We start from the raw sequence: 26,487 nt of genomic DNA on the forward strand, positions 1-26,487 counted from the left end.
GTCTCATTTATCTCTGTGTCCCCAGAGTCTAAAAGAGAGCCACGTCTGTGGGCTAATACAATCAAAAACCCTCAATGATTTGCAGAGAGCACCCTTAAACTTCAGAATTCAACGCAGCTCAGTAACTTGTTCCAAAAAAATACCTTTGCCTGACTTCGTAATTTCTTTCAAGGGAACTTTATCGTCGGCTTTGCCAACATGGCTTTTTAACTAACACCTTAGTGATTTCTGACCTCTCTTTCAAACGCAAACCAGTCAGGTCCTTACTATTTCACACCCCAACCTTTTATGCAATTACACCTGGTTTAAGCCCTCTTCCTTCCCGCTTCTCTGCCTGTTATGCCTCGATCATCATGATAAGTCTCACTTAATCTCTTGTCTTCTTCCAGTAGCTACGTGTGTGCCATTCTCACTTCTGCTGCCCGTGTTACTAACCAGTGAACCTGAACTCTAGGTACCTTAAATGACGTAGACTTGAACAGACTTTATTAAAGAGGGGCAGAGTGACCTCAGTTCAAACCGCAGTGGATTCTTACTAGCTGTGTAACCTTGAACCCCTTACTGCCACCACTTTACTGCCGAAGTAAACGCTAACGCGAAGGCACGTGATCAGACCACTCTCCAGATGGATAATCCAATGGCTCTCCATCACCAACAGAACAGGCTCTGCTGGCCTCTTTCACATCCATTTCTGCTTCATGGGGGTCTTGAAGCTCTCAGCTTCTCTGCTGTTAATTATCATCTTGCACACGCTTTGCTCTCCAGCTACAAGGCCTACCCTATCCCATCCCTTTCACGCACTCTGGTTAACTTTTAGTATCTTCTTAACCTTAGTACAAGCACTTTTTCCCCGTGTAAAGTCTGTCATTCTCTGCTCCTATTAAAACCTGATGTCGTTTCTCTTCATATCACTAAACATTTTAATCCTTTGTGTGTGTTTCCCCAAGATATCATAAGTTCCTGGCATAGCACCCAGTAGGCGCTAAAGAAATTTGGGGGATACTGATCAAATATTTGTCAATGTGGGTACCACCACCAACAGCTCACAGGGCTAGAAATTTACAAATGACTAACTATGTAAAGAAGAAAACACAGTGCTCAGTACACCACCATTTTTATCTGCACCATATCCACATCAGAAGTTTTTGTAAAGGAAAATTAAGGAAGGTAGAGTGACTCATTAATAAGTTTGTACAAAAAAATTCTGATTTTTAGCTCACAGGAAACCAAAGAACCAGAAGACGTGAACTCCTCAGAAGGCAGGGAGAAGGCATGGTCCCGTTCTTACAAAGACCCTTGAGAGCTGGGACCCGACCAATGCCACCATTTGACACTCACTGGGACAGGAAGGAGCACTCCCTTTCACCGCTCCCAGGCAGTCATCTGAAAGTGACCCTGAGATCACAAACCCAAGGCTCACAAAGATTAGTAAAAAGTGACTCAGATGGCCACAGAGCTATCAAAACCATCCTGGCAGTCTCCCCACCTTGACTATCTTTTCCTCTCCAAGTAGATCTGAATGGCGAGATCACGCGCTGGTGTCAGACTTCCCAAATTGAACATAGGCTCTGCCACTTAATCAGCTGTTTGAGTTTTTAAGTGGCCTGCACTCTTTACACCTCTGTATCATCATCTGTGAAATGGACAATAACAACACTCAGTTCATGATTCTGTTGTGAAGACTTGAAAAGTTCCTGTGGGAACAAAGGGAAACTTCCTTAAGCTGATAAAAAATCTCTATAAAAATCGTACAGGTAACATCACACTTGATGTGATCCCACAAAGACCAGAAACAAGGCAAGTGTGTCCCCTCTCGCCACTCCTTTTCAACATGGTACTGAAGGTGCTAGAGCTAGTGCAATAAGACAAGAGAAGGAAATAGAAGGTATGCAGATTACAAAGGAGGAAATAAAATTGCCTTTGTTCACAGATAACGTGATTGCCTTTGCAGAAAATCTGAATCAACAACAAAAAACTTCTGAAACTAGTAAGTGATTACAGCAAAGTTGCAAGAGTAAGGTTAATATAAAAAGCCAACTGCTTTCCTATACACCACCAAAGCGGAATTTGAAATTAAAAATATAATATCATTTACATTAGCATCCAAAAAATGGCATACTTGGATAGAATAAGACAAAATACGTATAAAATCTATGGGAGAGAAAATGCAAAACTCTGATAACAAAATCAAAGAAGAACTAAATAAATGGAGAGATAGTCCATGTTCATGGGCAGGAAGACTCAGTATTGTCCAGAGGTCAGTTCTTCCGAAATTGATCTATAGATGCAATGAAATCCCAACCAAAATCCCAGCTAGTTATTCTGTGGCTATCAACAAACCGATTCTCAAGTTTATATACGGAGGCAAAAGACTTATAACAGCCAATAAAGGGGTGCCTGAGTGGCTCAGTCAGTTGAGCCTTGACTCTTGATTCTGGCTCAGGTCATGATCATACGGTTCATCGGATCTAGCCCTGTGTCGGGCTCTGAGCTGACGGCGCAAAGCCTGCCTGGGATATTCATTCTCTCTCTCTCTCTCTCTCTCTCTCTCTCTCTCTCTCTCTCCCCCTCTCTGACTCTCCCCCACTTGTGCACACTCTCTTTTTTTAATGTTTATTTATTTTTGAAAGAGAGAGAGGGAGACCCAGAATCCAAAGCAGATTCCAAGCTCCAAGCTGTCAGCACAGAGCTGGATGCAGGCCACAAACTCACGAACCATAAGATCATGACCTGAGCCAAAGTCGGACCCTCAACCGACTGAGCCACCCAGGCGCCCCTCTCTCTGAATAAATAAAATAAAGTCATTAAAAAAAATAGCCAATACAATGCTGAAGGAGAACAGAGTTGAAGGGCTGATACTGCTCAACTTCAAGATTTAGTATGAAGTTACGGTAATCAAGACATGTCGTATTAGTCAAAGAACAAATAAATAGATCACTAGAACAGAACAGAGAACCCAGCAAAGGTGCATATAAATATAGCCAACTGATCTTTTAACGAAGGAGCGAAGGCAATACAATGAAGCAAAGACGGTCTTTTCAACAGATGATCCTGGAATAACTAGACTTCCACATGCAAAAAAAAATGAATCTAGACACACACTTTACAACCCTTCCATAAAACAAATACAAAATGCATCACAGATCTACACATAAAACCCAAAACTATAAAACTCCTAGAAGATAACAAAGGAGAAAATCAAGTTGACCTTGGGAATGGCAATTACTTTTTAGATGCAACACCAAGGCCATGATCCATGAAGAGACAATCGGTAAGATGGACATCATTAAAATTAAAAACTCCTACTCCGAGAAAGACAATGTCCAGAGAATGAGTAGACAAGCCACAGACTGTAAGAAAATATTTACAAAAGACACATCTGATAAAGAACTGATTCAAATTATACAAAACTTGGGGCACCTGGGTGGCTCAGTCAGTTGAGTGTCTGACTTCGGCGCAGGTCATGATCTCACGGTCTGTGAGTTCGAGCCCTGCGTCAGGGTCTGTGCTGACAGCTCAGAGCCTGGAGCCTGTTTCAGATTCTGTGTCTCCCTCTCTCTCTGCCCCTCCCCTGCTCGTGCTCTGTCTCTCTCTCTCTCTCTCTGTCAAAAATAAATAAGCATTTAAAAAAAAATTTTTTTTTAATTATACAAAACCCTAAAAAGTGGGCCAAAGACCTTAACAGACAGCTCACCAAAGACACGGCAAGAAAGCGTATAAAAAGACATTTCACGTCATACATCAGGGAAATACAAATACAATGAGACAGCCCTACACACCCATGAGAATGGCAAAAATCTGGAACACTGACAACACAAAATGCTGGCAAGGATGTGGAGCAACCAGAACTCTCAACCCTCACTGATGGCAATGCAAAACGATACAGCCACTTTGGAAGATAGTACAGTGGTTTCTTACAATACTAACTACTTACTTTACAATCCAGCAACAACAGTCTTTGTATTTAACCAAAGGTGAACATGGGAGTTTTACGGCAGCTTTATTCCAGCTGTTAAAACTCTGAAGCAACTAAGATGTAGGTAAATGGGTTCATAAACTGCGGTCCATCCACGCGATGGAATATTATTCAGGGCTAAAAAGAAATGAGCTATCAAGCCATGCAAAGACATGGGGTAAACCGAAATGCCTATGACTAAGTGAAAAAAAACAATCTGAAAATACTACATACTGTGTGATTTCAACTATATGACATCTTAAAAAAGGCAAATTTGTGGAGATCATAAAAAGATCAGTGGTTGTCAGGGGCTGAGGAGGAGAGGGTATGGATGAACAGAAGGACTACAGAAGATATTTAAGGCAGTGAAATACTCTGTATACTAACATACACACATCTCATCATGTTTGCCCAAACCTGCAGAATGTACACTACCAAGACTGAAGCCTGATGGGCTTTGGGTGGTTATGACGCATCAATGTAGATTCATCAGTTGCTTAAATTTTTTTTTTAATGTTTATTTAGTTTTGAGGGAGACAGAGACAGAATGTGAGGGGGTTAGGGGCAGAGAGAGGGAGACACAGAATCCCAAACGAGCTCCAGGCTCTGAGCTGTCAGCACAGAGCCCGACGTGGGGCTCGAACTCACGAGGTGTGAGATCACAACCTAAGCCAAAGGCAGACGCTCAACCAACTGAGCCACCCAGGTGCCCCTGGATTCATCAACTGTAACAAATGTACCACTCTGGGGAGATATTGGTGGGGGGGGGGGGGGGGGACGCGGAGGACATGCCTATGTGAGGACACAGCAGGTATATAAGAAGTATCTGTACCTTAATTTGGCTGGGAACTGAAAATTCCTCTAAAAACATTAAATCTTCAGGGCGCCTGGGTGGCTCAGTCAGTTAAGCATCTGACTCTTGATATCGGCTCAGGTCATGATCTCGCAGTTTGTGAGATCGCACCCCAAGTCAGGCTCTGTGCTGACAGCGTGGAGCCTGCTTGGGATTCTCTCTCCTCCTTTCTCCACCCCTGCCCCTCCCCTGCTCTCTTTGTCTCCAAATAAATAAACAAACATTAAAAAAATTACCTCTTTAAAAGAAAAAGCTGATGTGTCTGATAACCTGTTGGAAAGGAGATGTGATTTTTCCGACCCCTCCCCCCCACCCGACACTGCTGTCACCACTTCTCTGCGCAGAAGCCTTCACTACCTCACCGCGGCTCAGCTGCACCAACCCCACAGCCAGAGTGCTGTCCACACCTCTGCACTACCCCAAGAACCCAGGAAGGTGGAGCTCACTGGACAAGCAGGAAATTATACCCGCTGAACCAGGAAACCTTTGGTGGAAGTCATCTAAGAGTCTCTGTTCCTCTCTGCTTTACCAGTTCAGCGTTGTTCCTTTTCAGATTAGAGAAGAAAGCTTTTGCTCTACATTCAAAATAAAATAAGTAAATAAATGAACAAATAAATAAATAAAAAGGTGGGGGAGGGGGCTCAGTCGGTTAAGCACTGGACTCTTGGTTTAGGTTCGGGCTGTGATCTCAATGTTCCTTAGTTCGAGCCCCACATCCGACTCTGCACTGACAGCCTGCTTGGTATTCTCTCTCTCCCTCTCTCTGTCCCTCTCAGACACTAGCCTCAGTATACACAGCTTGGCAAGAATTTGCTTAGTGAAGCTATTATTTTAGGCAATTAAATAATCTGTCAAGAATAATTTTTCCCACTCAAACTGATTCTATTTCATAAAGTTGCATAGCGACTGAGATTTGATATTCATTGAGAAAAGAGATACATCAAGGGCGCCTGTGTGGCTCAGTCGGTTAAGCATCTAACTTCAGCTCAGGTCACGACCTTGCAGTTTGTGATTTGGAGCCCCGCATCAGGCTCTGTGCTGACAGTTTGGAGCCTGGAGCCTGCTTTGGATTCTGTCTCCCTCTCTCTCTCTGCCCCTCCCCCATTCGCACTGTGTTTCTCTCTCTCTCTCCCTCTCTCTAAAACAAAAGGTTAAAAAAATTCACAAAAGAGATACATATTATACATTTTAAGCAATTACCTAAAAAATTAAGAAAAATTGTTATGTATTCTATTCATCAAAACTAAGTTCTACGTTTTCAAATTATGTTATTATTTAATCGTTACAATAGGTAACACTTAAAATCTACTAAGTAAACTATTAGCTTGCATGTTTATTATTTAACAAAACAGCAAAAGATTATTTTGGATACTAAAATATGGCAAATTAAAACTTCTGAGAGTAGTATGGAATTTCTTGCCTCTAAAATATCTTAATGGTAAAAACAACACAACACAAAACAACCCACAAAAACTTCTGCTTTTATAATGGACAACTATGAATTTTAATTAAAAGTTTATAATTACATCAAGCCCCAACTACAGTTAGAGATTCGATCTGTTCAGAAACGGAGTATTTACCTACATTTCTAAAGTCCTACCCATTTGACCTTTTTCTTTCAACACCAGGTTGCTTTCAAAGCTACAGATGAAAAGGCATTTTTTTTTTAAATTGAATAAAAGTCCTCTTGCCTTAAAACATGTTGGAAGGGGTGGTAGAGATAAATAGAATGAAGGAAAATATTTGAAATGAAAATGATTCGAAATCAACTAGGTCTCAGTTTACCTCAATTCTCTTTTTAGGCCAAATTAGCTGCAGTATTTAACTTTTTTGAGGCCGTAACATCGGATGTGACACCTACTAGTCGGTGGCTTACTGGACCTGTGTTCACAAGTGGATGCTTCCTTCACCGGGTTGCGGAAATGAACAAGGTCTACATCGACAGCGATTTAAGGAGGTCGTTAGCGTTCCCCACAGCTCGGATAAGGTGCTGTTGCACTCGGCCTCATCTTCCTCTGACACAGCTTGGTCCCAAGCTTTTATTACATGTGAGGATTTCAATGGCTTTGAAATTCAAAACCAGCTGCTTTTGGAAAACTACCTGTATCTTTCGTATGCCTCGTTCTTTTATCTTCTTCTATCCTGGGGATGCTAAAGTGTCATATCTTTTGTGGAGTGTTCAAAAAAATTGTCAAAAATGTTTTTTTGAAAACCCTTAAAGCACTTTTAGACTCAGGCAACTGGTTTTGAGATGCCCTGGAAGGGGGAACTCCAAGTCGTTGGTTAGAGCACAAAATGAAGCGGCTGGGAAAGAAGGGGATGGAGAAGCAGGGGCCGGCTAGGGAAGGCTTGGCGGTTGAGAGAAAGGACTCTGGTCTGGCAGACCGGAGGTCAAAGTGTGCCAGCCGCCCACCAGCAGAGTCAACCTGGGACAAATACAGGTTAGCCTTTGCAAACTGTCTCACGTGTTGAATGAAGGTAACGCCACGTCTCCGAGTTTTTTGGGGACTACCTCAGAGAATGCTGAGCGCAGAATCAACCAGTATTATTGTTCACCGGAGGCAGTTCACGAAGTTCAAAGAGCTAGGAGGACCACTAAAGAATTCTGAGAGGAGAAAACGGGGAAGAATGTACAGCAGAGCTGGAACTGGATGAAGATTAGGGAAGAGCCGGCTTTAGCGATGTAAATGAGAAGCCTTCTCCGCGTGGCCTGAGCAAAGACAGTGAAGAGAAACCGTGGGCGGACTGAAATACAACGGATTTCAAACTGATAGGAGGGGCACCCGGCTGGCTCCCCTGAGGAGCCAGCCTCTCTAGATCTCTGAGTCCTGAGTTCGAGCCCCATGACGGGCGTAGAGATTACTTAAAAAAAAAATCTTTAAGAATAAATAAATGTATAAAACTGATAGGAAGTCAGGGCTCACTGGGGGTGAAGGAGAAGGAAGAATCAAAACAAAACCCAGCTTTTTTGCATACCATCCACCCTCTGGGACAGGGGAGAAGGGAGGGTTGTAAGATACTGCTGGGAGAGCTACAAAAAGCAGAAAGCAGCTAAACTGTAGGCTTGCCGAGTTTCATCTAGTTTTGGAAGACACATTTGTGAGCCAGATGAATACGGGTTTCAAGTGCAACCAAAAAATTTGGATTTGAGATACAGATCTTGGGACCGTTACTATATACAGTACAGGCGGTTAACTGAAGCTATGGTCCTGGAGGTCACCCAAGAAGTATAGCCTGGGAAGAATGTTAAGGTCAGAATCCTATTAAATTTGAGTATTTAATGGCTATAAAGAAGAAACATTTGCAAAAGGCAGAGGTCGCAAACAGAAGCTAAGGCAATATCACTAAACTCATGGGAAGAGTTTCAAGAAGGAAAAAGTTGTTAATGGTGCTAAATGTTATTGAGTAATTAAATACACACTCCACAAAAATCCACTGGTGGGGGAGGAAGGTGCTTCTATCAGGGACAAAACATAAAAGGTATAAAGAAAGACAGATCTGCTCCTTTTTACCGAAAAGTTTCAAGTTCATTTTTTCTAATGACATCCAAACACAAAAATTCAGATTTAGTCCAACAGGTTCACAGATACATCAGTTAATAAGCACTTCCTGCAAAGTTATCAAGAAACAATTACTTCCTAAAACATTGACCCATTTTTTATAAAAAAGCCATACAGGAAAACGCTGCAAAACTGCCAAGTCCCCCTATCACACAGAACAGGGAGGCCTTGTAGATGGGTACTAAGCCACTGGTTCTAGGTTCTTTCAAGTTTTACCAACTTACTGCCTATTAACATTGTTTCCTTATGTCAGCAGACGGAAAAAAATGCTGCATTCCCCCTGAATGGAGACTAACAATAGAAACTTTGAATGCAGTTATTAACCCCTCTAGATCACTTTCTTCCCCAACTGTTAAGGAATAAAATGGAGCTATCACTATTCTTATCTTGCCTCAACATTAGATCCTTTAAAGTTTTCTTCTCCCTCCAGAAAACTGGCTTCTACCTGTGAATGAAACCAATATACCGATGATCATCTGCCTCTCTGCCACGCACCTACCGTACTGGCCTCGGCCTGACACAACCAGGGAGGGGCAGACTTTTAGTATATTGGTTTCAGACCAAGAAAAAAATATCCGTGATCTAAGTATTTAAGCACTAACACAAATTTTAAATATTCAAGGGAAGCCCAAACAGTGGTTCTACGCATGAGGTATTTACCTGTGTAAACTCTGACACGTCCACAAAATTTAAATGCGTAGAAAAATGCATTTCATGGTAATTCGTTCACTAATTAAAACCGATGACTGAAGTTTTTTTCTTTTACTCAACTGTTAGGGAAACCCAAGTGTCTGGAAAACTGAAAACTCTTTACCCGTAACAAACAAAATGACACATTAAAAAAACTTTTCCCCCGAAACAAACACGATGACCAACACAGCGACATCAGACTAGCTCTGGAAGTTGCAGAGGCGATGTTATTGGCAACTGAGACAGAAACTCACAGAAAATGAGTTAAATCATTTAAATTGCAGCTGAACTAGACTAAGACTATACATGGTCAACTACTGTTGCGTCAGGGAGTGACGGCCTGCCTCCCATTTATCAATTAACTCAGTGTTTTTCACTGTCTTGAGTTTTGCTGTCAAACAACGTTTTCACTTTAACCCAGAACATCGGTTAGCAAGCTCATCACCCCAACAGTTACGGCCTCCCCGCTGCACACGAGCTGCCCAGGGCACAAGGTCAGCGGTTGGTGCCCAACAAAGAGGGCCCCCGAAGACAGACGGGACCGGGGTCGAGAACGGCTGCGTGCACACAGTCCGGGCATCGAACCGAAAAGCGACGAGACACCGGAAAGGCGCTCACGTGCCACCTCAGGCTGCAGATGGACACGCGGCGACCCCGTTTCTCTGCCCACCGACAACCCGGAGGCGCACAGGCAGTGACAAAGGCGGTCCGCACCTGCGCAGAGGCAGGGGTGTGGGCGGCCCCCCAGCAGCCCCTCCACGACGTCTGCGCACAGCTCCCGGGGGGAGAGCACCCCTTGCGCGTGCGCGTAGGGGACAGAGCGCCCACTGCAAAACCTGTCTCAACGGCAGCCCGGCACCTCCTGGCAGCGACACGTACGATAAGTACGATAGCCCACGACGGTGTAATTGTTCACTTACGCGGGAAAAAATGTGCCCAGTTTTCTTCAGCTCATTTCAACGTCCAGAAAACGGATTCAGATTCATCTACAACTTGGAAAATGGGACTTAAAGTAGGTTATCGGTTTAGGCAAAAGCTCATCAGCAAACCAGAGAGCTTCAGAGGGGCACCCTAACAGAGCGTTTAAGGGGCATTTCCCATTGGAGAGAGACCTCGTGAGGCACATCCTGCCGGTGGCGGCATGAACTGGCATCACGTGTGTAGAAAGCAATTTGGCCACTGAAGTGTTCGCATCCTTCCAGCTACGTAAACCCGCTGGGGATTCTTCCAAAAGAAAAAATAATCTGGGGTGGAACGGGGAAAGAGGAAATCTTTTGAAACGCACCAACAGAAGTCTGTTTAATGCAACACTGTTCAAAACGGTGAAAAAGTAGGAACGGTCTGCATGTGGTACAGGCAAAAGACTAGGTAAATTAAGGTCCCACTAACCCAGAAGAACGCTAAAGTTAAAATAATTTTAACGCATGATACGGTTTCGTGAAAGAGAATGTACAGCCGCACTAACTGACCATCGTGGGGAAAACACAAGACCTGGTGAAGTGCAAAAGAGGGAAAAAAAATAACAGCACCACACAACGCTCTTGCGGGTGTTGTGGGTGACTTGTTCTGATTTTACCACCGTTGTTCTGGGACGGTTTAAGCAATGCCAGAACAGGCAAGCACTGATTAAAAAAGCTCTGCATGAACTGAAGGTGCAGCAATGTACTGCAAACGCAATTACACTGGCCGCAACGCTGAGCCGGCTCGGCTCGCTCGGCTCGGCACTCGGCCGGCGATTATTCAAATTCACTTTTACTCCCCGATTTCTAGATCAAAGGGCAGCAAGGTAAAGAAAACACTCCGGTACCCAAACCACTGTAGTTATTTACCAGTAAAAAAGCGTCAACAGACTCGCGGATACTTTTTACAAAGTTTTGATCGCCTACGATAGCCTTGGAAACTATAAACGCATCCATTTCCTGTTTCAAAAGGGCGTTTCTTACCTCTACCCTTCAAAGAAAGGAAGTTTGAATGAAGGAGAAGGCAGTTTTACCTCGTTCTACACGGAATGCACTCGATGAGCTTTTAAAAAACAAAATCACGAGCCCGCTAAATCTCCAAACTTACGCTACCCTGAAGGCGGTGGGGGAGAGGGCGCCCTGGGGGCAAAGAAGGAACTCAAAGGGCTGGCACTTCAGTCCCTGGGACATCAGAAACGTGCGCCCACCGCAGGTGCCTCTCCCGGCACTCAGCACCCCAAGTTGATGGAAAACGACCCACCACACACCTCAAGATGTCACTTAGAAAGCCGACAAGCGACTGCTCCCACGTCCAGCCCCAGAGAAAGCCTGTCGCCGGAGAGGGCTTCGATCCCCACGGTCTCAGTGACAATTTCTGAACTGAAGATCACGATAAAACAAAGTCAAGTTTGATTCTCTCAACACCTATTTCCTGTGCAAACAGCCCTTTTGTTCTGCTTCCCTGCTTGATTTTAATGTTCAGTTTGCGTCAGAAAACAGCCACAGTGACAAAACCTAGCATACACAGCAGCACACAGGAGCAAGAGCGTAAAATAAAGGGTTATTAAAAGATCGGAACAGAAATCCTACCCACAAAACCTGCACAATTTTCTGTTTGCTTCCCCTCAGATTAACTTCACTTGAAGCTGTGCTCCGCCGCAACCAAGCCTGAGCCGCAAGCTCCTCCTCCTGCGCGGCTACTGGCCGAGGAGGGGACGCCCCGCCCCGCTGGCCAGGCCCGTCGCTGTGATTGGAGGCGGCGCACATCCGTCATCTTAAAGAACTTTTCCTTGCTAGCAGGTTCGGCCGCACACACTAAAACCCCCTGATAAGCTGGTTTCTTAAAGAAACAGGAGGTCGTGTTTCAGTTTTCCCATCACATCCTGTTTGCTTACTCTTTTGTCTGGGCAAAAAAATAAATACTCTACGTAACGGCAACGAAAACCTGACAGAAGCAGCTTTAATTTGCAGTTCGGTGACCAACTGTTTAAAATGCAATGCTTTTAGCCTAAATCATGTTGTATTTCTACAGAGCCATGAAGGTAAAGTTACACTTTATAAGACAGGCTCCTTTTTCAATAGAGTTCACATTTTGCCTGAATTTTTTAAAGTGGCAACAGAAAATCCACTGCAAAATTTTGCTAAAAGGAACAAAACAGTGTTTCCTCTGGGACTTAAAAATGCGATGATTTCAGGTATGGAAAATATATAGCACTAAAATCCTAGCTGCAAAATATTTCTAAGTTACCAAATTCACTGATACTATGTTCTCAGCATCACAACAAAGTAAAAATTTTGGTGACATCAAACCCTGACATCTCTACTTAAAAGGGAAGGGAAACACAGAGGCAGAAACGCTATTTCCGTATTAGCGGGGTTAGCGGTCTGACCCGAGCACTCTGCCACGGCCAACACGGAGCCACTGCAAGCCGACATGCACAAAAGGGAAAGGCAACCTGCTCCAAAGACATGTCCACATACAAAGTTCAGGAAGATTGAAGTTGCCTTATACTTAAAATTACGGTTGCCTTTTTAAAAAAGGTAGACCAAACTTTGCAGCCCACTGGAGCATTCGTTCACTTAAGGGGGCAAGGGCGCGCCGAGGTGCAGCCAAAGGTAGGGTATGTTCGCCCCGGAAAATGCGAAGTCACATTAATGTTACCTCCAGAGACTCTACAGTCTCTACATAAGCACTCGGATTTTTCAACAAACAAACAGACCGACCGTGACTCTATACATTGCTAAGTTTGCTATATTTTACTATCTTTACTTAAGTTAGAACTGCTTATGTTTTAGTTCCTTGGCCCATCAACTATTACTGTCACTAATCCTTACCTGACCGAATAGCATCATTCAACTTGTTCAGTAAAGTGTAATTTTCACCTGTACCAAAAATTTTAACTGATTTATGAGAAAAACCAAAAGAGTAAGGCAAATTAAAGTGGTTCTTCTTAAAAATACTTTCAGTAAGTTTCCACAACAATTTTTTAAGTTAAACGTACGGTTTACAAAGCTCAGAATCTTGCAAGCGTCATTCCTCACAGAAAAACCCATATACTACAACACAAAGCCAACAAACTTGTTTTGAATACAAAGAGAAGTCTGTATGAAACTGAAAATGCACATAATTGCAACTAGACATGAATATGGAATAATACCCTGCAGAAGCCCAAACAGCTGCATCATCTATTATGCCTTTTAAGTGGACAAATTGAAAGAGCCAATTCACAGAGGCCTAGTCCCAAGATCCTTTGCAAGGATTCACTGCTGTGAATGCTCAGTACTTCACGAGTCAAGTTCAGGTTTTCTTCCCACTGTGTGGACACTCTTGCAAAAGAACACTGGAAGCAGAAGAGGTACAGGAGCAGGTACAGAAAGGGTACATAAATTGAGTTACAGCATAAAACCTGGAAAAGAAAACGTTTTAGATGGCCACAGTTTGATAGGGTTATAGAAAAAGATGGCAAACATTTAAATCTTAAAATGTGGCAAGCATAAAATTAGTACACAGTTACAGGAACCAAAAAACCTTTGCTCTGACATCAATTTTTCACTTCAGTTAATTATTTGTATAAAATAGACACCTATCACATACACTAAAATAATACCGGGACCCCTCTCGATCTGTAACCAATAAAGAGATATGGACTTAGTTATGCCGGATTGTTCGAAGATCTCTAGGACCTACTTGGAAGAACTTCATGGTGACAAATACCATTTTAGGTGGCTCACAGTTTAAAAATACGAGGATTTTGTTCCATTTCTCAATCAGTAGAAGAAAACAGCAAAACTAAGTAAAAGGAAAGCAATACCACGACCCAGATTATTTGAAAACAGTATCGCTTCATAGGAACAAGAGGCCTGCGAAAGCTCCAAGGCTCCCTGATTGCATGTGACAATACCACTTTTTGAACACGGAGTGTTCAAAGGATACACAGTATATTCTTGGTGGGGGAGGAGCTCAGAAGCTTCCCCAAACCTATTAACCGACCAGAGTGTAGAAGATAACAAGCCAGAACAACCTGGTCCCATCTCACTTTAAAAACACGCTCCCTAAAGAGGAAGGGCCCAGATTAATTTTTGGTCTGGTACAGAGCAGGATAGGGTGAAAGCTTTCTTAGTATCGTAAAGGGCTGCAAATAGCTCAAACTATTCCTCTTACAACAGAAATTAATCCTTGGCATGATCCCTGGACACCAACAGGTGGGTTTATGCAGTAGTTGATAAAAGGGCCAGCTTGACATTCTCAGAGCATGACCGGGTCACTAAAGATATGGTCTGAAAACCACTATCTAATGGGGGAAAAAATATATACACGTATACTTAAAGAAATATTTCCATGACAAATATACACTGCTTACAAAGGTGAGGCCCGTATTTGAGTTTCCAACTCCTGATGTGTGTCTTCCGTCCATTAGAGGGGAAACGACAAAAGGTGAGCCCGGGCAGCAAGGGAGTGGTAAAGGCCCCTTCAGCAAACTACTAATCTCAAAGGGAACATTAAGGATAGAAAAGCACAAAACAGGCTGAGGTGTCTTTCTAGAAGACAATAAATTGCCTTGTTTTAAATCTAATGGGATAAACAAGGTCACCAATAAATGTAAACAAAAAAGGAACAGGGATCACAGTATCAGGACCAAAGTATAAATAAAGGAAAAAGCAATCACAGCACTCAACTCTTAAGACTGAATAACTGTAACGTTTCGTGTGCCAAATAACATACCACAGACGATCGAAGGAAACTGCTAGACACAGAAAAATGATGGAAAACAGACTGGCCGACTTGTAGGTTCCCTCTCTCCTTAGCAGCCTAAGCTAGAAAAAAATAAAAGATAAAAAGATAAATGATCCACACTAATTATTTAATAAGATTAATTTTTATATAGTTGTCAAAAAAAAAGCTGTTTTTTCACAACGGGCATGGAAAAAAGTTTTTAAATTATACTCACAGACAGCTAACAATTTTGAAATGCACAAGGTGAACAGGTAACATCCTCGGATGACTATAAAGTAATGTTCAAAGTCAATACGAAGGTTATTAACTCATCAAACATTCTGAAGCCCTACTACACACTGGGCACCACGAGCTGCTGTGGACGCCACCACAAACTGTCCCGCCCCTGGAGAGACTCAGGGTCCAGAGTCAGCTGCTCTGTTGTCCAACAGGGATGTGACAGGAACCACAGCAATTTTCGGCTTTCCGGGAGTCACGTTAAGACATTAAACTAGTTCAATTAACTGCCGTCATATATTTTACTTAACACAAACCACATAAAATGGCATTACTTCGATAAGTAATCATTTTTAAAACTGAGGTTGCCTTTTTCTTTTTTGTACTGCAAATCAAGTTCCCATTTCACACTTACAGACCAACTCGGACTTGCCATATTTCAACAACCAGTAGCTACTTAAATTTCTGTCTCTGCTGTCCACACTAGCCACGTGTGCCTGCTAGGCAACTGGTATGTTACTAGTAGACTGAGGAACTGAATGTTTACTATTACTTAATTGTACTTAATTTAAATAGCCACAAGTGGGTACCTACCAGATTGGAAACAACAGCTCCAGCGGAAGAAACAGACACGAAATAAGACAAATCACACACACTTAATGAATTGCAATTATCACAAATGTTTGCAGAGGAAATGTCCGATATGAAATGAGTAAATACAGCCAGCCTCTTTTGGCACCTTTAAGGAAGGAGTCTTCAAGGAACTCACAATTAAGCGAAAAGGCACAGCCTATGCAAAGGTCTTGAGTGGAGGAAAACCGAAAACACGGTAGAAATCATGAAGGAGAGAAGCAAGGGTTGAGATAATCTAACTTGTAGGAGGCTGACTCGGGTCCCGGAAAGCAGACAGGACAGGAAGGCGGGGAGCGGAAGCAGCCCTGTCTAGGACACAATGTGAGTCCCCCAAAGTAGCCTCCAGCAGCCCCACTGCCCGCTCAGTAAACTGCAGTCATGCCAACCTTCCGTCAAACCCTAATCAGGTCAAGCTCTGCGGCCCTCCTTGTGCCAGCGGCTCTCTGTGCTTGGAAGCCTCCCCCAGCTCTTTCTGGATCTTAGAACTCTGCGTCACAGTTCCAAATTCTCCACGGCACAAGCTTTGGGCTCAAAACTATTTATTTACAAGGCAACTCTTACCAGACAATTTTGCCAGAGACATTCAGTGTGCCGCCATTATTATTATTATATTATTATTTTCATGTTCTGGAAGATTGGGGAAGCTGAAGAAAACTCCCCAAGCAAACCTTGGTACCCCCATCAGGCTTAAATGTGACATCCTCACAAACACGTTCTCAGGACAGCCAATTAGCACCTTCCAATCTCTATCAGCACACCCAATTTCTTTCCTTCCTAGTACTTGCCAAAGCCCAAAAATTCTTTATTCATTGGTTTGTCGACAGCCTCGCTTTCCCAAAGACCGTGAACTCTGAAAGCAGAGGCCCCGGACAGTTCACGGCGGCAGCCTCAGTACCACGCACCCCCCCACCTCACCCCACCCCACCCCCAGCACGGAGCACCTGCCAGGAAGATTGGTAAGTAAATATTTCTGTCTGTCACGTGTCAGGATGTAAGGATCACAGCTAAAGCCCTTCTCAAAGGAGAATTTAACAGCATTAAATTTTTTTATTATTACACAACACAAACCATTAAGCGTAGAAATAGATTTTACGTTTTTAACGTAAAAATTCAACCCCCCCCCAAAAAGGTGAAGACCCTGAGGAATCAACTAAAAATCCCAAGGACAAAGCAACAGCCAAAAACTGGGGGAGGAAAAGGGAGGGAGACTTAACAGCAACAAAATAAAAATACATTATTATGCTCAATTACTAAAACAATGCGTGCCAGTATCAAGTCCTTCATATTGAACAGAAGCTATAAAGAACCAAGTATATATATATGTTTTCAGTATACGATAAAAGCTTTATTTCAAGGCAACAAGAAAAAGATTTTTGTTAATGGGGCTAAAACAACTAATTATCGAGGAAAAATGAGGGAGGTTATTTCACTTCACATATTACGTCAAAACAAGCCCCGGGTGAATAGAGAGAGGTAGATGTGAAAATGAAACCACAAAAGAACTAGAAGAAAACAGTTATCTGGACAAGAGAATCCATTAAGTACAAAAGTAAAGGAGAAGCCATAAAATTTCTTAAAAGGTAAAAACTCAAGTTTAAAAAAAAAACAAAGCACCGTAAGCAAATAGAAGGGAAATGAAGAACCAGGGAAAATATGTTCAGCGTGTGACAAAATGCTGCTATCCTAAATCTATAAAAGAATAAAAAGGCATCGCAATGATAAAACACCACCCCAAATGAGTAAAAGACAAATTAGACGAAACAATACCCACCACTCCATTCATCATCATAATTAATCTAAGAAGTACATCATGAATCTTATGAAAAGGGAAGGCACGAAAGAAAATCAAGTGTTGGTAAGGATATGGAGGAGAAGACGTGTATTGTCTCACATTTTTTGGTAAACTTTATACTGGTTTGGCCAACTGTGTATTATAATGCTAGTTAAATTTTTAAAGTAAGATTTGGCAATATTTCTAAAAAGACAAAAAATGTTCACTTGCTTTGACTCTGTAAGACAGATCAAATCCTAAAGAAAGATGCAGCTCTTAAGAGCGTCTTCACCACAGGGTGACGGTGACAAAAAGATAAAGCAACAAGTCACACCCAGCAGGTGAGGAACCACAGGAGGATGGAAATGGCATGTGCCCTGGCAGAACCCTGTCACTACCTGTGGCTCTAACTTCTGCCCTCAGGTCGAAGACAAGAACCAAGCAAACCACGTCAGAGGACAGGTTCTAGGAGAAGCGCGGCAGAGTGACCCAGTGGGCAGGGACTGTGGCCTGTGAGCGCATCCCTGAAGGAGTGCCATCCAAGCAGAAATACGGTGGAGTGTGCCAGGCAGGAAAACCCAACAACTTGGACGCCAGCAGCTCTGCATGCTCAGGAAGCCCAAACAGACCAGGACAACAGCAGTGCGGGGCTCGGGGACAAGGCAGGGCCGGCCTCCCAGGGCAACGCTGTCCCGACAGAGCCTGACACGAGTCCCAGCTGCATGTCACGTGGAAAACACATATCGGATTTTGAGGCCAGTCTAAAAAAAGTTAAGTAAAACATCTTGATAACTTCTTATGCTAATTACTTACAGAAATCCTAATATTTTGCGTTTAGCAAATTATATCTCACCTGTTTCTTTTTTTAACACGGCTACCAGGAAATTTTAAATTACTTATGTGGCTCCCGTTATACTCCCATTGGACATTACTGCTCTAGGGTCTAGGTGCCACAGTAAAAAGTTTCAATTTTATTTTGTGTATTGAAAGTCATCAGAGGGTGCCGAGCCTCTGACGTACACATTTAAATTACTGCCGTCCACAGGAGTAGCGCCCAGACTACAGGAGAGCGGACACTGGGGCAAGGGTACCACGCGGAAGACTACTGGTGCCATCCTGTGTACAACAGAGGTGCGGAGACAGATCGTCTTTGGGGAAAGTCGTGAAGGGAGAGGCAGTCTAGTGTGGTTTACGATTCCACTTGCAACCGTCCAGAATGTCCACGACCGAAAAGGCTGGGGGTACACTGGCCAAAACGTTAACAACAGTTATCTATTCTTTGTAACTTTCTATTTCTTCTGAAAGTTTGGGGGGAAAACACACATTGCCCTTAACACAAAAAGGACGCCTTTTTAAAGCTTTTAAGGATACATGCGTTTTTGGTAGGGTGTAACAGCCCTACCAAAAAAGCGCACCCTGCTCTCTGCAAACTACACATGCTGGCAAACTACCACACACCCCCTCTACTGGGTCCTTGAAGTCAAGTTACTCGAAGCTATGTATAAACGCCTATTACTCGCACTCGCCATTTTCCGGAACCGAATAGCCCCCTACCCCTGAGCGCACTGCCGGGGGCGTGATGCGCGGCACACAGCTCTGGAGGGCACACCTTGGGGTGCCCGCGGGGCCGGGGATAAGGGACTCAAAGGTACTCAAATGTGTGGTGAACTTATCCTAACAGCGAGCACACATCCTTCTCCAAAAACATTCCACAGGACACACACGGTGTGAGCCCACAGAAGAGCACCCGGGTCCCAATCCTGTCCCGTAAAGCAAGGCTCTGCCATCTGACAGGTGCTTCCCTTACCCGAAGTCTGCAAAGCTAGGAGGATAAACTGAAGACAGGTTTCTCTTCCAGGAGTATGCTACGGAAAAAGAGAAGGTTTAAGGAATTTGCCAGAGATTACACAAAGTGGCACAGAGTGCTTCATTTCACACGCAATCAAGTGTTTTTTTTCTACCGTATTTACTTCTGCGTTGAGAAAGTAGCGAGCAAATAAATGGTGCCCGACTTTGCAGTGTGGTTTCAAAGGAAAAGCGTCCTTACACGCACCTTGACGGGAATCTTAGTTTCTCCTGCACCTGTTCAAAACCTATTGGCCAATCGCTACGGCTGCGAATCTCCCATTAAAATACACCTATGTTCCTCCTGACCACCTAAGACTCCCTAACGCAAGCTACCTGCATCGTTCACTCCAGAGAACGTCTGGCGCTCGTGCGCCAGGAGCCAGAAAACAAGAAATGCTCCCAAGAACACGGCTGCTGATAGCAAAGCACGGTGCAAAATATTTCCAAGTGCCTAACCCTACTCGAGATGAACACAGTATCATACAGCGAAGAAGTGATAGATGGCCACCCGCTCTTTTCACAACACTTAAAAGAAAAGCAATCTGGGGGCGCCTGAGGGGCTCAGTCGATTAAGCGTGTAGCTTTGGCTCAGGTCATGATCCCGCGGTTTGTGAGCTCCAGCCCAGCGTCGGGCTCTGTGCTGACAGCTCGGAGCCTGGAGCCTGCTTCGGATTCTGTGTCTCCCTCTCTCTCTGTTCCTCCCCTGCTCACACTCTCTCTCTCCCAAAAATAAATAAAGATTTTAAAAAATTAAAAAAAAAAGAAATATCTATTCGAGGGGCGCCTGGGGGCTCAGTCAGTTAAGCGTCTGACTTTGGCTCAGGTCATGATCTCCTGGTTCATGGGTTCGAGCCCCGCGTTGGGCTCTGTGCTGACAGCTCGGAGTGTGGACCCTGGTTCGGAGTCTGTGTCTCCCTCTCTCTGCCCCTCCCCCGCTCACGCTCTGTCTCCCTCTCAAAAATAAACATTAAAACTTTTTTTTTTTTTTTAAAAGAAGCAATCTGGACAACCCACTGCTTGAACACACACCTGTAGGTGGTGGAAAAAACAGGGGAATGATAAACACCCAGTTGACTGGACTGGATTGATGACCTACGTAAGGGGGAGGGGGAACAGAGCAGATAAGAAACCCAGGGGCAGATCCAAGTTTTATTCCAGTTTCTGGTTTGGGAGCGACAAGTCCAGGATTTTCACTCTGTTTTTCTCTTTATACGCTGCGGGGCTGTGCGTTCTTCTGCGACAGCAACTATGTCTTTCGATACTTTTTTTTTTCCCCTTTGCTTTTCGGAAGACGGCTTTCCTGAGCGTTAACTGCTGTGCGGAGAGGCGTCCACGCGGGACGGGGAGCCTGCGAGCAGCTGGGGCAGACCCGCACGCCCAGGAAATGGTCACCGAAGCCCAGACAATAGCCCCTCCAGTCCCACGCTGGCCGCCGGCACCCCGCCCCCCGCCCGCTCCCTTCCTTCCACCATAAAACGCCGACGGAAAAAAGTGGAGGCAGCCGGCTGGGCAAAGTCAGATGTGCCCATTTTGCAGGAACGGAGCGCTTCCCCCCGGAAGCTGCGGACGGCGGCCCTACGGTCACTAACCGCCTCCCCCCGCCCCACCCCTCCCCACCCCACCGACCCCGAGGCCCCCGGGGTATCACACGGCGCCCCTGCCCGGCCCCCCCGCAGACCCCGACACACCGCTGCGGGGGAGGGGCGCTCGGGACCCCCGCCCCCCGCCCGCGCCGTGACAGGCGGGACCCCCGCCCCGGGGCCGCAGCAGGTGGAGGCCCGCGTCCCCGGGACCCCAGGACCCCCGCTCGCTACCGGGCCGGGGGTCCGCGAGCGCAGCCCCCGGCCCGCCCCCCGCCCTCGCTTCCGCCCGCCCGGGAGCGCCGCGGCCGCGCCTCAGCCGCGCCTCAGCCGGTGGGGGAAGGGAGCGGCCCCGGCCCTCCGGCCCCCCGGCCCCCCGGGCCCCGCCGCGCCGCTCACCTGGCGGCGGCCTTCCCCGCCTGCCGCGCTGCCCGCCGCCGCCGGTCGCCGGTCGCCGCCGGAGAGTGGGGACAGGTGAGGCCGCCGAACTCCTGCTCGCTCCGGCCCCGCCGCCGCCGCCGCCGGCCCTCCGTCCGCTGTTTATTAAACTTTTCTGTTTGGTTGTTCGGCCTGTGACGCGGCCGCGGGCCCGAGCTCCGCGATTGGCCGGCGCCCGGCGCTGACGCGGCGCCCCGCCCGCCGCCTAATTATTACCGGCCGGGAGGGGCCGCGGGGCGAGCGCGCGGGGGGCGGGGCCTGGAGCGCCGGAGGCGGGGCTGGGGCCCGCGGCGCCAGGCGATTGGCCGGCGCCCCGCGCGGAGCCGCTCCCCCGCCCTTACCGCCCGGCGGGCGCTTCCTGAACTCGGCTCCGGCGGCTGCCTGCGCGCCGGCGGGGTTGGAGAGTGAGGGGGCCGGGGTCCGGCGGCGGCCCCCTCTGTCCGGAGGAGGTCCGTTCTGCCCCCGCCCGCGGCGCTGGGAAGTGTGTGCTCCACCTGCCAGTTGGGCCCGAGGGGACGCGGAGCCGGCACCGCGTGCAACCGCGTGCCCTCAGCCCCGCGCGCGCAGGGTCCGAAGTCTGGGGGCGCCGGCGCGCTGAGGGGAGCGAGACTCGACGCGCTTGCCCACGAAGGCCCAAGTACGTGCACACGGGGACACACGCGCCCTCCCGAGACCCCGCCCAGCGGAGCGGGGCAAGCCGCCCCCGCAGTGTCCCGGACCCCAGGCTCCCGGGCAGCCCCGCGGGAGGCCCAAGATCACAGCTCCAGGGCATTCAGCCCCACCTTGAGGGAGGGTGGGGCCGACCGGCGGAGGCCGGAGGGTTCTGTTTTCAGATCTGATGTTTTATTCTCCGCGAGTTTTTTGCATTACTGTTGATGTTCAAAACTACAGTATCAGAATCCTAGGTATCTGGATTGCTGAGCTTTTTGGTGCTGTTTACGATGTAAAGCTTGAAGTGAGTACCTCAGTGTCTTCGCCCCAGTGGGGTCTCCCTTTGGGGAGTCAGATCTTCGCGGGGCTGGCCGTGTAAAGGTTAGGTCTCCTGCAGCAGGACTTGGGGATAAGAAGTGGTTAACCATTGAGAAGATGCAGGCCAGAAAGGCTTCAAGGAGGAGGTGGCCTGCATTGGCTTTGCGCACTGCAGAGTGCATGGGGCTTGGCCATGCTGGGATCCCAAAGCAGCGTCTTCCTGCTCTCCTAAAGAGGCCGGAAGATACAATCGGGAGTTGAAGAACAGGGTGACGTGTTGTGAGGTGACCGATGCTTCAGGGCGAAGTAGGGAATGTCTGTCCCATGTCAAGTGGAGGCTGGTGTCAGCGGTAGAATGGGCACGGCGGTAACCTGCAGGGAGCTCGCCCAGGGCCTAAAGGTATTCATCGGGTGGGCGTTCACGTTCAATTTTAAAAACACAAACCTTAGGTTAACCCGTGAGCAGGGGATTTTGGCCAAGAGTGTCGTCTCTGATAACGGGAGACCAGGTTATATCGGAGAAAGTCCCAGAAGCCAAATTGTGTATTTCGCTTTACTTGGTGGGAAATGGGAAGCCATAATAGAACAAAAAGAACTACAGAAAGGGAAATGGTGGATTGTAACCATTTGGTGGGTTCTGCTGGAACCAGGAATGATTTTGCAGCCTGGTTTTCTTTCAGCTTCTTCACTGCCCTCCCGTCGTTGGAGAACTGTATGGAAAGAATTTAGGATCTTGGCCACGGTTCACATCCCCGCTCAGACACATTTTTGACTCGGTGATGTTGAGCCATACCCATAACTCCCTGGGTCTCACTTTTCTATTAGTTTGGGGAACATCAGTGAACAAAACAAAGATTTTTCTTTCTAACGGAGGGGATACAAGCAAAACAGTCGTACGTTTTGTGTTGTTAGAAGGTGGTAAGAGGAGCACCTGGGAGCGTCCGACTTCGGCTCAGGTCACGATCTCGCAGTTCATGGGTTCGAGCCCCGCGTCGGGCTCTGTGCTGACAGCTCAGAGCCTGGAGCCTGCTTTGGATTCTGTGTCTCCCTTTCCGTCTGCACCTCCCCCTTTTATGTTCTGCCTCTCTCTCTCTCGAAAATAATTAAAACATTTTTAAAAGATGATGGTAGGGCACCTGGGTAGCTCGGTCAGTTAAGCGTCTGACTTCGGCTCAGGTCATGATCTCGCGGTTCGTGAGTTCAAGCCCCGCGTCGGGCTCTGTGCTGACAGCTCGGAGCCTGGAGCCTGCCTCGGATTCTGTGTCTCCTTCTCTCTCTGCCCTTCCCCCCCCCGTGTGCTCTCTCTCTGTCTATCAAAACTAAATAAAAATGTAAAAAAAAATTTTTTTTAAAGATGGTAAGAGGTAGAGACAAGAAAACATAGAGCGGGGTTGAGGATGGAGAGGCAGGTTGTATTAAACACGCCGTCAGCATAGGCGTCGCTGAGGAGGTGGGGTCTGAACAGAATTGTTAGCGGTAAGGGGGGTGCCCTATAAAAATAACCTAGGGGAAGAGCATTCCAGACTGAGAACGGTTGGGCACACGGGCCTCGAGGCAGGTGACCCGGGTAGGATACTGCTGCTGTGAACACTTGTCCACAGGTGTTTGTGGGCACACAGGTTTCCACTTCTCTTGGGTTCGTACCTAGCACTGGAATTACTGGGCCGTTGTGGTGCTTCTGTTTTAATCCCTTGAGGAATTGGTAACACTGTGTCCAGAAGGGATGCGCTGTGTCACGTCTGCAGGGGCAAGGAGTGAGGGTTCAGTGCCTGCACACCCTTGGCCACACTGCTGCCTGTCTGGGTTACATATAGCCCACCCCAGTGAGGACCAGTGTCTGGTGGTCGTGATTTGCATATGTCTGATTGCTAACGATGTTGAGTGTCTTTTCATGTGCTTATTGGCCACGTGTGGATCCTCTTTGGAGACATGTCTATTCAGATCCTTTGCTCATTTTGAAATCGGGTTATTCGTCTTTTATTTGGGGTTGTGAGGGTTCTTCACGTATTCCGAACACAAGTGCCTTATCAGATACATAATTCGCAAATATTTTCTCTCATTTGTGGTTTGTCTTTTCACTTGCTTGATGATATCATTTGAAGCGTCGAAGCTTTTCATTTTGCCTTATCCTTTTCTTGAGTCCTTCTCTCCGCAACATCAAATTAGTCACAAATTTCACGGATTTGGCCTTAGAGATATCTCTGAAATGTACCCCCCCCCACCCACTGCCCTGTACACCCCCTTATTATTTCTGGCCTGAACTTAAGCAGTAGCCTCCAATCCTATTCTCTCTTGTAGGCCCCACCCTGATGGCCCTCCAGCTGTTTCCAGAAGGCTCTCCCTGAAACACAAATTGAGCAGGTCAGACCTCTGCGGGTTCCGCATTCCTCCTGGCACAGGTCTCGAACTCTTCCAGTAAGAGTACCCGCACCATTTAAAACATTGGGGTTGCAGGGCCGTGACCCAGACACCGTGAATCGGAATCTCTAGGGGATGAACCTGTGCATCTGGGTCTAATAAGCCCCCGGGGGGGGGTTTATTCTCAGAACAGTTATGCCTACAACAGTGGTTCTAAGCCAGGGCTGGTTTTGTTCCCCAGGGGACATTTGACAATGTCTGGAGACATTTTTGGTGGTTACACCTGGGGGAGGGGGTGTGGCTGTCACCCAGCGACTCCCTGCAGAGAACCGTCAGCCCTGAATGTCAATCGTGGTGAATTGAGAGCCCTGGCTGTGTTTGTAGGAGATAAAATACAAACCCACGTTTGAGTCTAACTTCTTGGTTCCCAACTCCATCAGAGGTCTATGGCTCTGTAAGAACCATCCCCAACTTAGTGGCTTGAAACAACAATTGACCTTTCTCATGATTCTGTGGCTGGACCGGGCAGTCCTGCTGTCCCCCGCCCCGGGCTCTTGTTGGAGACCGCTGAGCTGTGCACCTGTCCCGTTGGGTCTCTGGTTTCATGGGCGTTTCATAGTGTGGAGGTTTTGGAGATACAAAGGGTGTGAGCTTGAATGCCACTTCTGCCGTATTCTGCTGATCACAGAGGGTCACAAGCCTCAGATTCAAGGAGCAGGGAAAGAGACCCTACTTTTTAAAGCAAGGAACTCGCAAAGACTTTGTGGCCGTGTTAATCCACCAGCAGCCTACCTTTTCGATGCTGTCTCCAAGGGCCTGCCTCCTTGTCACCTCAGTGGGGGACGCGCCAGGGCCAGAGGAGAGTCGGAGGCTCCGGGCAGTGGGGAGGAAGTACCCCCAGGAAAACTTCTCAGAGACTTGTGTTAGCAGGATGTCTCTTCTCGTGACTTTTCATCAGAGTCTAAACCAAAGGTTCTGAAACGTTTTAGGCTCAGGACCCTCTCACGCTCAAAAATTATTGAGGACCACTGGGTGGCTCAGTCGGTTGAGTGTCCAACTCTTGATTTCAGCTCCGGTCATGGCCTCAGGGTCATGGGATCGAGCCCCGAGTCAGGCTCGGCATTGAGCGTGGAGCCTGCTGGGGACTCTTTCCCTCTGCCCCACCCCTCTCTTTCTCTCTCAAAAAATGAATAAACTTAAAAAAAATTATTGAGGACCCCAAAAAACTTTTATGTTGGTTATATCTACAAATGTTTATTGTATTAGAAATTAAAAATAAGACATTTTAAAAAATAAATATTGGTTTATTTAAAAAATATGGGGCGCCTGGGTGGCGCAGTCGGTTAAGCATCCGACTTCAGCCAGGTCACGATCTCGCAGTCCGTGAGTTCGAGCCCCGTGTTGGGCTCTGGGCTGATGGCTCAGAGCCTGGAGCCTGTTTCCGATTCTGTGTCTCCCTCTCTCTCTGCCCCTCCCCCATTCATGCTCTGTCTCTCTCTGTCCCAAAAATAAATAAACGTTGATAAAAAAATAGTAATAACTCGTTTAGATGTTATTCACGTTGGTGTTGCCTGGGTAGTACAGTCCCTTGAGCGTCTGACTCCTGATTTCGGCTCAGGTTATGCCCCAGGGTCATGGGATTGAGCCCCACATTGGGCCCCACGCTGGGCATGGAGACTGCTTGAGATTCTCTCTCTCTCCCTCTGCTTCTTTCTCGCTCACACACTTTCTCTCTCTGTCTCTAAAAACGTAAAAATAAAAATAAATTTCAGATGGAAATTAGCTATGTTTTCCAGAATACGAGTCAGTAAAAAGAATGACACCGTGTTACATTTGTGCATATCTCTTTAAATTTTTTTTAATGTTTATTTATTTTTGAGAGAGAGAGTGTATGAGCGGGAGAGGGTCAGAGAGAGAGAGGG

At 46.5% G+C, this 26,487-nt stretch overlaps 2 protein-coding genes across 6 annotated transcripts in view; one reads left to right on the forward strand and one right to left on the reverse strand.

The window, feature by feature from the left end:
- The window catches only part of ZFAND6 (zinc finger AN1-type containing 6), a 76,612-nt gene extending 55,280 nt beyond the window's left edge, over positions 1 to 21,332 (reverse strand). The window contains exons 1-2 of one of the 4 annotated variants that reach the window (XM_086711755.1): positions 21,200 to 21,332; positions 14,741 to 14,832 (exon numbers count right to left, since the gene is read on the reverse strand). The gene's annotated coding sequence lies outside the window, so the exon portion shown is untranslated. Of the gene's footprint in view, positions 1 to 11,607; positions 12,072 to 14,740; positions 14,833 to 21,199 lie in introns of those variants that run through there. The other 3 variants (XM_086711753.1, XM_025919945.2, XM_086711754.1) reach the window with 3 other exon arrangements.
- A 247-nt stretch (positions 21,333 to 21,579) lies between these two features.
- BCL2A1 (BCL2 related protein A1) overlaps positions 21,580 to 26,487 on the forward strand; it is a 60,925-nt gene continuing 56,017 nt past the window's right edge. Inside the window, exons 1-2 of one of the 2 annotated variants that reach the window (XM_086711758.1) lie at positions 21,580 to 21,875; positions 24,506 to 24,568. The gene's annotated coding sequence lies outside the window, so the exon portion shown is untranslated. The remainder of the gene's footprint in view (positions 21,876 to 24,505; positions 24,569 to 26,487) is intronic. The other variant, XR_003223031.2, reaches the window with a different exon arrangement.

This window comes from Puma concolor, chromosome B3 (assembly GCF_028749965.1).
Source record: "Puma concolor isolate L17-30 chromosome B3, mPumCon1.1.hap2, whole genome shotgun sequence".
In the NCBI taxonomy this organism is placed as follows: domain Eukaryota; kingdom Metazoa; phylum Chordata; class Mammalia; order Carnivora; family Felidae; genus Puma; species Puma concolor.